The 14,471-nt window shown below is 36.6% G+C and overlaps 1 long non-coding RNA gene across 1 annotated transcript in view; it reads right to left on the bottom strand.

The window, feature by feature from the left end:
• Positions 1–13,524, bottom strand: part of LOC148219949 (uncharacterized) — a 29,120-nt gene extending 15,596 nt beyond the window's left edge. Inside the window, exon 1 of the long non-coding RNA XR_015799477.1 lies at positions 13,277–13,524. This is a non-coding gene — a long non-coding RNA (uncharacterized LOC148219949). The remainder of the gene's footprint in view (positions 1–13,276) is intronic.
• Positions 13,525–14,471: the final 947 nt, after the last annotated feature.

Genomic DNA, 14,471 nt, shown 5'->3' with positions numbered 1-14,471 from the left:
GTAGCCCATGGGGATCTCATGAGGTTTAACAAGAACAAACACAAGGTGCTGCACCAGAGTCAGGGCATGAATCCTGGCTGGGGGATGAACAGAAGTCGTGCCCAGAAGGGCTTGGGGGTGCTGTGGGTGAGAGGCTGGACATGCCCTGGCCATGGCACTCCCAGCCCAGAGAGCCAAACGTGTCCTGGGCTGCATGCAGAGCCCCGTGGGCAGCAGGGCAGGGAGGGGATTCTGCCCCTCTGCTCTGCTCTGCTGAGACCCACCTGGAGCACTGCATCCAGAGCTGGGGTCCCTGCACAGGAGGGACAGGGACCTGCTGGAGTGAGCCCAGAGGAGGCCACTGAAATGACTGGAGGGCTGGAGCACCTCTCCTATCAGGAAAGGCTAAGAGAGTTGTCATTGTTCAGTCTGGAGAAGAGAAGGCTTTGTGGAAACCTTACAACTGCCCTTCAGTACTGAAAGGAGGTTTATAAGCAAGATGGGGACATATTTTTACTATGGTCTATTACATTAGGACAAGGAGTAAAGATTTTAAACAAGAAGAGGGTAAATTCAGATGAGATATAAGAAGATTTTTATAGTGAGGATGGTAAAATGCTGGAACAGATTACCCAGGAAGATGATGGATACCGCATCCCTGGAGATATTCAAGGTTGCTCTGAATAGACTGGTCTAGCTGAAGCTGGCCTGGTTTACTGCAGGGAGGACTAGATGGGATGACCTTTGAAGATCCCTGCCAGCCCAGACTTTTCTATGATTGTGTACTTCTATAACAGGCAGTCTGAGAAAACACAGCCTTTCATACAGGTGAAAATGGTAAAAGCTTTTCACAAGTGAAAAGTGACCTGTTGGCAAAAAAATTATATGGCACACCTATGGACACAGTTCTCCTGGCTTGCATCAAGTTTTCTTACTGTCTTCTTCTGTGTCATCTGTTGTTCTCATAGGAATATTCATTAATTGAAATTTTAGACACCTGGGTGAAGCACCTGAAAGAAGATGATAGTTGCTGTATGTAGCTGTCTAAAATTGTGTTTCTGTTATTATTGCTAGAGGAAATTCTATCATTCTCCTGAGAAAAGGAAGATGATTAAGGGCCTCATGCAAGTGTCAAAATGTAGCTAAAATCAGTCTGGGCCTTTGTCAAACCGTGTCAATAAATCATGATTAAGCAAATGCGCACTTTTAAGAGATATGATGCAAACACGTGTTCTATTCATCAAATCTAGTTTTGTCACCATAGTAATTTTCTGGGGTATGAAATCTCTGTACAGTTCTAATCTGTTATACAGAGAGCTGAGTGAGATTACATATAGTGATTTCCCTTCACTTCATTTTTGCCTTTGCAAATAAGGTGCTCTTAATGTGTGTTGCAGAAAGTCTTCCATCCCTGTTCTGATTGATGGCTAGCAAACTGCTGGGGACAATTCCATTTGGTGGGTGAAAAAACACTATCTCGTTTATCTTTATATCATATCTGTTGCAAATTAAACTAAAAACATAGAGTTTGCACACTAAAATTGTTACACTGCCGAGCAATGTGCCTATAAAACAGCATGTTAACAAGCACGACATGATAAATGAAATGCAATAAACTTCTGTAATTTCAGATTCTCCCAGAGGCAGATGATGAGGCTATCACCTGTTGAGCTTTGCTTGGTGACAGCTTAACAGTATCTCCAAGGAGGTGCTGGCTGGGCTGGCTTTACAAGACGAGAGTGGCTACTGGTGCACACTCGGTTAACTCACACATGCTGCATCTGAGATAAGATCCGTAATTCAAGCAACCAAAGGCAGAGGCAGAGGTAGTCTGCTTGCTGGATTACTGGTGTTCCTGCACTGGAATGTCCTGTTTTCTTCAGTAGATGGCAGCAGCACTGATGCATGATAAAAGCTGGATTCCAAAAGCATTTTGTAAAATAAAGCTGCTTTTTTTCTCCTTTTCTCTCCTTCTACTATCACCATCATAAATGGTCATAATGCCTGAGCCTCTACCAGCCAGGTATTCCCCAGCTTCATAGGTGAAGTGATTCACAGGTGTGCAATTTTGCCTAAAAACAAAAAAGAAACCAAACTAAAAATAAAAAAATGAATCAAAACCTCAAGGAACGTGAACCCAAAATGCCCAACTATCTTACTGATAAAAATTCCCTTATTTTTATGGGCCAGTAAACATTTATTAGAATTAACTCTCTAGCCATACGTGCAGATATATTTTTCCTCATAAGGTGCCCCATGGCACTACCCAATAGTTTTTCACCAACATTATGACTCTCTTCAGGAAGATATCAGTAGACCACAGGTTTGGGAATGGGAAAGAAGTAAAGAATATCTCAAAGATTTATTTGTCACTCATAAAATGAGTTTATTTCCTACTTCACAACTGAACACTATTTTAATTAAAATGTGCATGTTTCAGCTGAGTATTAAAAGTATCAAAAATATTAAAATAGTCCCTTCAGGGTTCCTGAGGGACCCTGTTTTTGAAGGAGTGGGAGACAAAAAGAGAAGTGTAAGGACACTCACAAGGGAATCAAAAAACTGAAATCTTAGGTGCAAGAAACCTGGTTTCCTGTACCCGGCTCAGACTGGCAAAAGATATCTGCTTCCCTTTCTGTGAGTGCTCTAGCCCCAGGGCTATGAGAATACAGTTGTGTATTCAATCTGGCCCAGTAAATATTTCATTACTTATACATAGAGGTTGAATACAGGGACTGCATCATTCACCTTAGATGCAGGTGAAAAGAAAAGGGAGGATCCCCACATGAAAATCCTGAAAATTAGAACCTTCAATACATAACTTCTGTATGCCTTAAAAATATCCTGAGGCACTCAGAATCTTGTGAATGTAAAACTTCTGCCCTTTACACTCATCACAAGAAATAGGATAATATATCTCTAAACCCAAAATTTCACATTTCTCAGAGGAAAGCAAAGACAAAAATGAACAATAAAAAACATTTCTCAATTTGATGGACAAATTACATTCATCATTACTAGTAATAGTAGTAGTAGTAGTAGTAGTAGTAGTAGTAGTAGTAGTGAAAATACTCTTTGCTAGTATTTACTTATGTGGCAGATTTCTGGCTATGGAGAATTTCCTGTGTAAAAAAAAACTATTACTCTATTATAACAAAGCTCAAACGTGCATGATGAGAGGTGAATAGTTCAGAGGTTTAAATGTTGTGTAATACCTTGAATACTACTGAAGATGTTCCTGAAATTTGTAGTTAAGCTTTTTACCTCTGCATTTATTTCATCAATGCTTGGGTATTGCAAGTGTTTTTTGTCTTTCTTTGAAATACTTCACATGACTGGTTTGTGTTTAAACTCATTTTCCACAGTCTACAGTAACAAAAACTTTCAACAAAATTTGTGTTAGGATTGAAATATCATAACTGCTGGTCTAATTGTAAAAAAATAGAGTTGCCTTGGTGAAAGCTTATAAATAAATGCTCCCTTCAAGCAACTATAGGTAAGGACAGAAGAAAAAAAATCATTTTAACATCTCATATTGATTGCTGGGTCAATGCTGTTCTTGAAACTGTAAAATATGAATGAGCAGCCTTTGAACAGAGTAAGATACTAGATGCCTTTGATCAAATCTGGAATGCATTTCTGCACTGCTACCCACTAAAAAGAACAAATAGAGGATAACCCTCAGATGATCAATCCTGGATCCACAAGCCTTCTTCTGTGTAACTCAAAAACCAAATATATATTGACCAAATGACAAGTTTCAGAAGATAGGGTTTGTTTGTGAGACATTTAAGGAAGTAAGCAATAGAATAGGGCAAGTTTTATTTAGATCATTCCAAAGGGACTGATTTAAAATTAATGGCATTAAATTAAACAGAGAAATTTGTAGACTGAACATCAGTTTACATATATTTAATTATGGAGAAGTATGTACAACCAGTGAAAGATTCTGTAAGAAGAAACAGTAGAAATCACATTGTTTTCAGAAAATTGGATGTGGTAGGATGTTGATGGATACAATAAACTTATATAGTATAGTGGATAGAGGAAATACCTAAAGAAAATGGAATTTTCAGTTTTAGGTAATAATATTAAAATAAATAAACAGCAGAGAAAACAAAACAGAAATTGTAGCTGTAGCACCTCAGTGAAATTTTTACATCTTGGGACTCCATCTGCACTTTTAGTTTTTATCTATGTATATTTACTATTGTATACGTTTAACCCTCCCCATTCTGTGACACCATGAAGGCAGAATGGAATACAACCAACCAAGCTGTGACTCAATGAAAGTGTTATTACTGATGTGACCAGATCATGAAGATACATAGAGACATAAAGCTTCTGAATTACAGCCCATGCTCTACATTTCCCAAATGATATCTTTTTTCAAGTGGATTTCCTCAAAGGGAATTGAAAGTGTTTTGGAGATTTGTGATGATTGTTTAGTAAGGGGGGTTGTTGCTTTTCTTTTGTTTGTTTGCTTACTTGGTTTGTTGTTTGGTTGGTAAACTGTCTTTTGTCTTAAACTCTCTTTTATACAGCTGTTTTTTTCTGGTCTTATGCTCAACTTTCCCTTGTTCTTCTGGGTTCTGTAATCCACAACAACAGTTTTCTCTGAGAAGGAGGACTGGAAAGGAGGAGAAAGCTGACAATGGCTGTTCCATGTCCCAAATCTTCCACTGGGAGAAACTTGCTGCTGATGGGTTGTGTTTCCTTGACCTCTGATCTTCTTGGTGCAAACATATTTTTATACATTTTCTTACGCAGAGTCTACTTCTTTCCATTTGTATCCAGCTAAAATTTGAAAGCTGTACACTAATCTTCCCCAGCTCATTAGCACAAAGAATATAATTTTCTGCTCAGTGACTATAGAAATTTCTTAGACCTCTTTTGCGTAGGGCATGCTCAAGCCTTAACTAAAACAGTCTGGGTATCAGCCTCTTGAACAAAGCACAGAAAGCCTCAGGGTAAAAGCATTTCCTCCTCAAGTCAGTAGAAGACTGGATGAGACCTGAGATCCTGCACTGTCAGGCTCTTACAGTGTCTGTGGCCTTATCCTGAGCTAAAGGTGGGATGCAATATTTTCCTCACTAACTTCCCTTCAACACTAAGTCTATATAGTTCAGTGTAAGCAGTTAATGTATGCACAAACAAATGGTGTATGATTTGTCCAAGATGTCAGACTTTATATGTATCTCACACAATTAGCAATGACGGCATTCCAGAAAGTGGAAAGTTAAGAAAAGTGAAGAGCATGAAACCATTAGGATGGACATACTGCTGCTAGACTTCAAAATTATTTACTCCAGTAGTGTTTTCTGTCTCTTGCTTACATTGCTAAATCTTATTTGGGGGAAGTCCACACGAGCTCAGTAATTTATTTTTTGAACACTTACTCTCTCTTGATACACCTAAAAGGTGTAGGCAGGGACATCTTTTGTCATTTCAGAAATGAAGATAATTTTACTCCCTTTAGAACGAGCATAAATCACTTCAGTTTAACACATATAACTATTTGAAACTTCAGAAAATATGATAGAATTAACATCCACTATATTTTTGCTCATCTGACTGTAAAATTCACAGCAGCAGAATGGCAAAGGAGTAGTGGATTTTAAAATCCTTTCCAAAAAAAAATTTACTGTCCAATCTCTGCAATCTGTTAAATTAGGAGGTCGGGCAGCAGTGTGTCTATAAGTCAGTTTGAGCTTGTTCCAGTTTTTTTCTCAAAGGAGAAAGCCTGAGTTCTTAACTTTGGCATCAGGAATAAGCTAAAGCAATGGTGGTTACTTTGAAAGATCGATTTTAAAGATAGATTTTAATTTTTTTTTATTATTATTATTTTGGACAGGGAAAAGAGCTTTATCTGCCTAATATGTTGATGAGAAATAGAACCTGCAGTAATAACCTGCAGTAGAACTGTAAACCGCACTTTTGCATTTCTATGCTCGAAGAAATTTGCATTCTCCTCTTGGCAAGGCAAGAAACCAGACAGATTGATAGGAAAACAGGTTTTCTGGCTAATTGTTAAAGATGTTTCTGTGATTTGTGCAGAACAGCATGAAGACAACACAAAATAAGTAATGCAACAATACAGGAGAAGAAAAATGTAAAAACCTGATTTCAGAGCTCACACAGGATCACTCTCAGTAGGTATTTATGCTACATTTTAATTACCTTATAAAAGTTTTATCATTGGAGGAAAAGGGGAAAGAAGAAGAAAACTGTTAAAAACCCTATAGTTAAACCTAAATTACAGAATAGCCCTATTGTTTGTTTTTTGTTGATGTCTTTTGTTTGTTTTGGTTTTTTTTGTTTTTTTTTTTTTCGTTTGTTTGGTTTGGTTTATTTTGTTTTGGTTTGTTTGTTTGCTTTTTTGGGGGGATATGGTTTTTGGTTTTGGTGGTTTTTTTGGTTGTTTTGGTTTGGGGTTTTTTGTTGTTTTTTTCACATCTGAAAACAATGATGATTTCTTTTGATTTGATAGCTATTCATCCAAGAGAATGGTAAAATAGCATCCCAGGAGAGATCATGTCTTCAGTCTGAGCTAGACAACTGGGCTCCTTCTATAGCCATCCGTGGGGGATTGGTGCCTCTGGAGGGCAATTAAGCTCATTTTATGATGGGTGTTTAAGAGGGAGACCTACAGAAAGCGATTTGTCTTAGCTATATCTCTCCATTAACTATGGACAGTCTAAGGGAATAGCTTAAATTGGACACTTAACTTCCAGACAGCTGAAAGTAGGGGTGAGTCCCAGCTCTTGTCACCGTGCAATATAAGCCCTCATCACTCACAGTGATTATGTTCATCTGCACACAAGGATTTCTGGGTGACTGTATTGTCCTCTCTTGTGTCATTCTTCCCCTGAAACTTACATGTTTCAAGGACCTGCCCTGCTGAACTCACTGGGACATTTCAATTCATTGCATTATTGCAGAATTCACAGCTTTTAGAAAGCTGTGGATAAAGGATATTCTGGTCAAACACCAGTGCCAGAAATAAAATTTTGCCTTAAAAGTCACAGCTTTTTATCAGGTGTTCTTGGTATTATTTTCTCTCCCTTTAGTCAATATCAATGTTAAAAGCCTTTCCTCAGAGTATTCAGAAAGAAAATATTCAGTTTGAGTGCAGAATTGAGGTTCCCCATTCAGCAAAGAGGGACATAAGAAAATACTTGAAAAATAGTACAGGTAACAGAGGGCTGTGAACTGCTTAGACTGCAAAACTGTAAATTATTTTTCTTGGCACGTCTAACCAAAATCTTAGCCAACAGAGAACGTGTACTGATAAAGTCAATGACAAAGCTTGAAACAGAAGCAACTGAAAACACAGAAACAATTACTGCCCAACTGTCTTTGTTTAAGCTACCATTTACTTATGAGCATTTGGATCTTATTATTTCTGCCAAATTTGTATTTTACTGAAGCCGGGAAAACAAGACAAAACAAATCTCTGTTCTTGAATTTGAGACAGCTGGGCTCTAGTGAAGGTGACTCTGGTTTCCCAAGCAAGTAAGAATCAGTGTTCACATAGAAACTGCTTTCATTGTTTGGCTGTTAGGAGTCATGCATTCATTTCCTGAAGGGAGAAGGAAAATAAGCTTTGTATAATTACTTAGGGATGTGTGTGTACTATGACTGTACTGCGATGCTGAATTGGAAATTAATTTCTTGCCATGCAAATCAATTTGTTCATTGGAATGATCTCCAAATTTTTGCTAGATTCAAAGCCATTTGAGACTTAGATTTCCTCAAGGAGTGCTTTAACAACGATTTTACTGAGTGAGTGGAGGTTGATGTACTCATAAAATTATGCAATAATTTAGGCTGAAAGTGACCTCTGGAGGTCATCTCTTGTGATACTTGCTCAGAAGTGTTGGGGATAATCAACTTCAAAGATAGAGCCCAGGCAGTTTTTTAATATAAATTAATATTTCCCCCATATTTTTCCTACTTCTGTGGGAAAATGGCCCAAAATACTCACTAAAGATAAGTTAAACGATTTCTTCTGCTCTCTACTATCTACCAAGCCAGTTCTCTCATCATAAAGGTGTTCTAAACTGTTAGGCACAACTCTGTTGTTGTAAATCCATGCTGTTCAGTTCACATTCTTATAACTTCTATTCCTGGACAAGGCTCAAAGATTTGCTTCATCGTCTTCCTAGTGCTACACTAAAAATATTGTTGTGATCAAAATGGATAACATTGAGTAACTGATAAGAATTTATTGGGTTTTTTTAGCTCAAGAGTAATCTTATCAAAATATAGTGATTATTATTCCAATAAGATTGACTGATACACTTCCATGTCATAATGCATTTAAGACTGACACACACAAACTTTACAGTTTCTAGCCTATTCCTTAGTTTACACTCAAATATTTTTGTAAAATCAACCATTTTACTGAATAAAGTGAGTTTATGGGGTTGCCAATTAATAAAGTTCTTAATAAAACAGTAAACTGTAATGACGACTTTGATTTAATTTTGTGTTTTCTTTTGGAAGCTTTTGTAAGTTTTCTAAGTTGCCTTCTTTCTTCTTATTCACTGGTTACTACAAAATTTAAATCACTTTAAATTGACTATTAGCTGAAGTTATTCATTAACTTTCCTCAGCACCAATTAACATAAATGATTAATGTTTGTTACTTAGTGATTTCAGAGGTTGTCAGAACTTCACCTTGTAAAGTATGAAAACAGCTAAGCTGAAACGATTCAGGCAGTAACCACTTACCAAAAGCCTTTTAAAATAGGCAAGTCATGCTGAGATCATGTCTAGTCAATATCTGAAATAGCCCTGAGACCCTGGGTAACCAGGCCAGCACAAAGCCTGTTACCACCTGCTAGGCACAGCAGAAATTTTGTATATTGGGCTATATACACAGCTCAGAACACATCTGGGCCTGGAAAGTTGTAGATCTTGACATTTTTAAAGATTAAGCAAGTCAGTCTTCTCATATGCATAAGATAGATGTAGTTTTCTCCAGTAAATGTGTTCCTCCTGTATAAATAATATTAATTAATACAGATGCCAGAACTTGTCTAGGCTCTCTTATCATCTTAGGTCATGGAAGTGCTGAATCATCTTTTCATACTTGCTTTATTTGCCTGATAAACATAAACTAGAGGAAAAGGATTGAAGCTAAGGGGTGGAGAGAGAAATATTTCTGTCCTTGTTTTGTCGTCAGGGCCTTTAAATCCCAATATCTAAGGCATTTTCTCTAATTGCATAGAGTGTCTACCAGAGCCAATAAATAAACTGAAGTTTCTTGAGTGCTACCTCAGTGACTGAAATACGAAACTCTTTTATCTGTCTCAAAACTGATGAAAAAAAGTTTAAAAACCCAAAGATTTTTGAAGGTTTGAATGTGTTACAAACCATTTTCCTCTATTCATGTATGTTTGAGGATTTTTTATTTTTTCTAATTAATCCTATTTATATAATTCAGCCTGTATCCTTTTCCTATTCTCTTTTGTTGATATTGTGGTTGTTCCACCGGTATGCAATTTATTTCTCCTTTTACCAGTTAGATCCTTCATTCTAAGATATCTTTTCTCGGCCTTTAGAAGATTCCTTGTTTTCAGTAATAGAAAATTGTTATGTGGTTAAAAATGTTGTCTGAGTCTTCTTACATTAGGCCATCAGTGTGATGAATGCAAGCATCACCAACCAGCTTGTTGGAATCAAAAGCAAACCAAAGCCAGTCTTGGTGAGTGGAGTGTGAAGAGCAGTTGAGCAGAATACAGTTCTAAAAGCAAAATCTGTTTTGTGGGGTTTTTTTGCCATTTCACATAGCACAGTGCTAAATCTGTTGTTTTTTTTTTTTTTTTTTTAAGAAACACCTATAGATAGGTAAACTCATTTTTTAATCATTATCTAGTGCTAAGAGCATTAAAGCCATCCTTATTAGAGAGAGACAATTGTCCTGACTAATTCTATTGCAAACCTGAAATAGATAATTCATTCTAAGAATCCTTTGGATAAATGAGCGTAGGATAAACTTTCTTTCTTCATTTATGTTATGCATATTCTCAGAAACTTAACTGAAGTAAGTATAGTTATATATCCAAATTTAAGATGCTTTTTGAATTTGATATAGACATTTTATTTTCGCAACATTGGGAAGAAAATCTCATGAGCATATAATTTATTGGTACTATGACAGCTCATTAAGTCTGTCTAGAAAACAGCATTTTCATTTTACGAAAGAAAAATATTGTTTTGGAATTAGTTTTTGTTCTGATGCAGGATAAAAATTTCATTTGATTTCTTAGTGTATAGCAGAAAAAAAACAACATCGAGATCAATGACCTGTTTTTCCATCTCCCTTCCGCATATCTTAACTATTATCTAGGTCACTGTGATCCTCTGAGACCCGAATTTAACCTTTGACTTGGGAAAACTTTAGCACTTTTGTCAAAATAATTATTTTCAGAACAAAAACACAGTTGTGGTAAATATGCAGAGATATATGCTAAATTGCTGAACAGCTATTTAGCTCAATCTGCAGAACTCTAATATGTAGAGCTGTACCTCTTAGCTGGGTGAATGTTTGCAGGATGCATTTATGCCTACACTGAGGTTAGGATCTGTGTCTGCAAGAGTTTTTCTGATGAAAACAAATCTCAAATAGCTAACTTATAATAGCTACAGCAGACTCTGAAGCCATGGTCAGAGAGATGACACAGTCATAATTTATCATTATCATCACTGATCATTTATAGTCCTGGAAAGGTCTTTGTTCCTATTTAATGGTGCAAGAAAACTCTAGATTTTCCATGCACAGAGCAGGACAACATCGTAGGTTTACATTAGATATGGGGAAGAAATTATCCTCTATGAGGGTGGTGAGGCCGTGGCACAGGTTATCCAGAGAAATTGTGGCTGTCACATTCCTGGAAGTGTCCAAGGCCAGGTTGGACAGGACTTGAAGCAAGTCTTGTAGAAAGTCTCCCTACCTATGGGATGCTCTTTAAGATGCCTCACAACCCAAATGATTCCATGACTGTGAATCTCTGAAGATAGCTATGTGTATCTTCAGACTTCTCTCAAAATCAGGTTAACAATTCTTCATTTCCAATCAAGGAAAACGTATCACAGAAGGAGTTAATTTTGTTGTTCCTATAATCCCCTTGCTCCCTCCTAAAAAAGCCCAAGATGTTAATGATCACACGTACCAGAAATCACTCAAGAATTTCTGAGTAGGTTTAGTCTGGCTATTTAAGCTACAGAAAAATCAGTTATTCTTAAAAAAGAAAAAAAAAAAAGAAAAAAAAATTATATTCCTCTAATGAGACATGTTGTCTTCATTAGCATTCCTTTGACGTAGTATACAAAACAAACTGAACAAGCCCATTCTGCACAAAATAACTACTTTTGTCTGCAATCAAGTGTCTTGCTTTAAGTCTTTGTACTGTTCACCACTTTCCCTATTAGTTTTAGCTGACTTCACACTGTGTGTATAGTTAAATGGTAGTGTCAAATGCAATGCTGTGGCATTTTGTTTGCACACGACACTAGAAATAACTACATGCTAATATTAACCTAGGCATTGAAATTTATCACATAGCCTATCCAGAGTCTTTTTTTCAAGGTAACTCTCCTACAACCCACATAGCTGTCTTCCAAATATCTTACTTCAAAATAATATAGGTAAATATATATGTTTTTCAGTGTATCATTGGTTTCAATATTAAAAAATAATAATTTAAAAGAGGAATTAAAAAATAAAGGAAAAAATAGGCATGTTAAAATTTCTCATTTCTACCTTAAAAAGATATACATAAGGATGACTATATAGAAAGCTGGCTATCCTGCTCTAGAAAGTAAGGAAATTTGAGAAAAGAATTAAAAATGGTCCATGGAATTACTATGAAATAAACCCAAGATCAGGATTTCTTTCTTCTGAATTCTTATTATTTCCAGATCAGCTTATTACCTGAGTCATTAAAAAAAAAATAATTCATTGTTGCTTCTTAAAAGAAGAAAAACAACAACCAAACTAATTATAACTCATATAGTCCCTTAGAAAGGTCTAAAATATTGTATCTCATGGAAGAATGGACATGTAGAGCATCTTTCAAAGCCAGTGTCTTCACAACACAGTCATTAAATAAATTCAATAAAAGATTTGTTTTTTTCAACAAAATTATTATAGCAGTTTTGTATATAGTGAAATCAAAGCAGAGGTAAACAAGGTGAAATTAGGTGAAATATGCTAAGTCACAGCCAGAGCTCTCCCGTGGTAATAAGCCTTTTAACTTCAAGTCATCTGACTCAGGTTTTCTCCTTTCTTCGTGAAACTTTGATCTCCAGATGTAAAATCATGCAACGAATTAAGGAACAACTGAGGCATAAAACCAAACAATGCATTTTTATTTAAAGATTTTTTATCATCATTTTTTCCCCCTTGAGGAGAGCAATACTCAAAAATTTTAAAATTACTGTGAAGGGTGAAATGAAACAACAGAATTGGAACACTGGCAAATATCCATTTGGCACTTCAATAGATCTAATATTACTACCTGAGCAAAAAAGAACCTCAGGGACTCCATTCTGCTTTCACTTATGTCAGTAAATCTAGAGTAACTTCACTACAAATGCTTTAGTCAATAGTTATTCCTGATTTACACTTATGAAGCTGAGAGAAAATGGGGCTTTAATTGATCAGCAAAACCTGTCTCGGTGTAGATTTTTCTACAGCACTCATCTTACTGTAGTAATTTCAAGAAAAATAAATAATAAGATTCAAATACCGCAGTAAGCCGTTAAGGAAATTATATATCAAATAAGCCCCAAAAAGCCTGGAGAACTGCAAACAGAAGTGTTGCCTTACAGGTCTCATTCCTTATGTAGATTTAAATAATTCAATTGTTGAATAAATCTTGTATATTCTATTTATTCAAGAATTTTCAACTTTCATTTCCTAGCAGCCATGCCAAGAGTCATAAGAAAGAAAGGATCTTTTTTGATCATTGACAACAGTGATGTGAAAACAAGTTGCATAGCGAAGTTTCTGCATATTATATAGCAAAGGGATAGATAATGGTATGCTGCCTAAAACTATCCTCAGCAGAGAGGGACTGGGAAAAAAAAAAAAGTTTCTTCCCTAGGCTTAAATAATTCATTGGTTGAATCACTGAATACATCTCAGATTTTGTCATGCATTCACAGCTTCCCTGTGATATTTTGCTGACAATAAAATTTAAAACCAAATCAAACAAAAACATACCTAGACTTCTCTTAAAGAGGCAAGAGTTTGATAAGAAATCCTTTGTAGTTTCAGAAAACTTACCTCATATTGAAGATGATTGCTGTGTTCATAGCAGTAACTTTTATGGTAGTTGAAATAGTTTTTTTATTATGTATTTTAAACAATTTTTCATTCTTTTATCTGGAGTTCTTCGATCAAGTAGGAGCTACAGGGAATTAAGAAAAGCTTTTTTCACTTCCCATGTTCTCCTGAAATCAAAGTGAAGGGGTTACCATGTTTTCAAATTCTTTTGTGTGACAAAAGTAGACATGATACTGACAAGGGTTGAATTGACCCTCATTCCCTTTAAAGCTCTGTGCACAGTTGCCTCTGCGGTTTGATTGGAGAAACACAGCAAATCAAGTTTGTTGCATTTTCATTTCCTAAGGCAGTAATTGCCTTGATAATTGCATGCACGGATTTGCCATCCCATTGCCATAGAATCTGAACACTTAGAGCTCTTTCTAAGATTAATTGATTATGCATAGGTAAATGAAGACATGATATTCTGCAAATGCTGCCTGCTCTGGGGCAGAAATTAGGTAATAAAGAAGAGCAACACAAAGAATCTTTTAACAGCCTTCTCAGCAGACATTGTGTTAGTTGTGAGGTTTGTTTAGAAATGACGTACAGCCTGGGAGCACACACTTGCATGTGGCAATCCCACAGTCACAAAATTTTGTCTGTTCACTTGTCTCACAGCTGTTTGGCCTGCCTTGTCCTCCCAACATTCAGCAAAATTCATCAAGAAGACTTTTTGAACCAAGCTGCCATACTGATATGACAGAATCCCAGAGTGGGTCAGGTGGGGAGGGACCACCGAGGATCATCTGGCCCAACTTCCCTGCTCAGACAGGGTCATCCCAGAGCACATTGTCCAGGGCTGTGTCCAGATGTTCTGTAATATCTCCAGTGAAGATTCCTAGCTAGAAAGGCCCACCTTTCAACTGAGCCCCTCAATCCCCTCGAATATTGGAATGGCAAGATAGACTTGACTTCCTGGGAAACAGAAGAGCCTGTTGGGAGGTGAAGGAATAGCAGTAACTGTTTCCTGGAAACATCGAAGTTTGAGCTGAGTTATGTCATGCTGCCTGATTCTGGTTAGGGAAATGTTCTCTGAAAATTTTATCCTCCGATAATTAAGAATAAAATAAATCCTTTACACCTTATTTTTGGGCAGAAATCCTTTCATGCAAGGGATATGTGGGTATTAATGGGAAAAAGGTGAGGCAAGGCA

The sequence above is a fragment of the Sturnus vulgaris genome, chromosome Z (genome assembly GCF_052056855.1).
Source record: "Sturnus vulgaris isolate bStuVul1 chromosome Z, bStuVul1.hap1, whole genome shotgun sequence".
NCBI lineage: Eukaryota > Metazoa > Chordata > Aves > Passeriformes > Sturnidae > Sturnus > Sturnus vulgaris.
The sequence above is the reverse complement of the archived record's forward strand: the minus strand, read 5'-3'. Positions and strand labels throughout refer to the sequence as shown.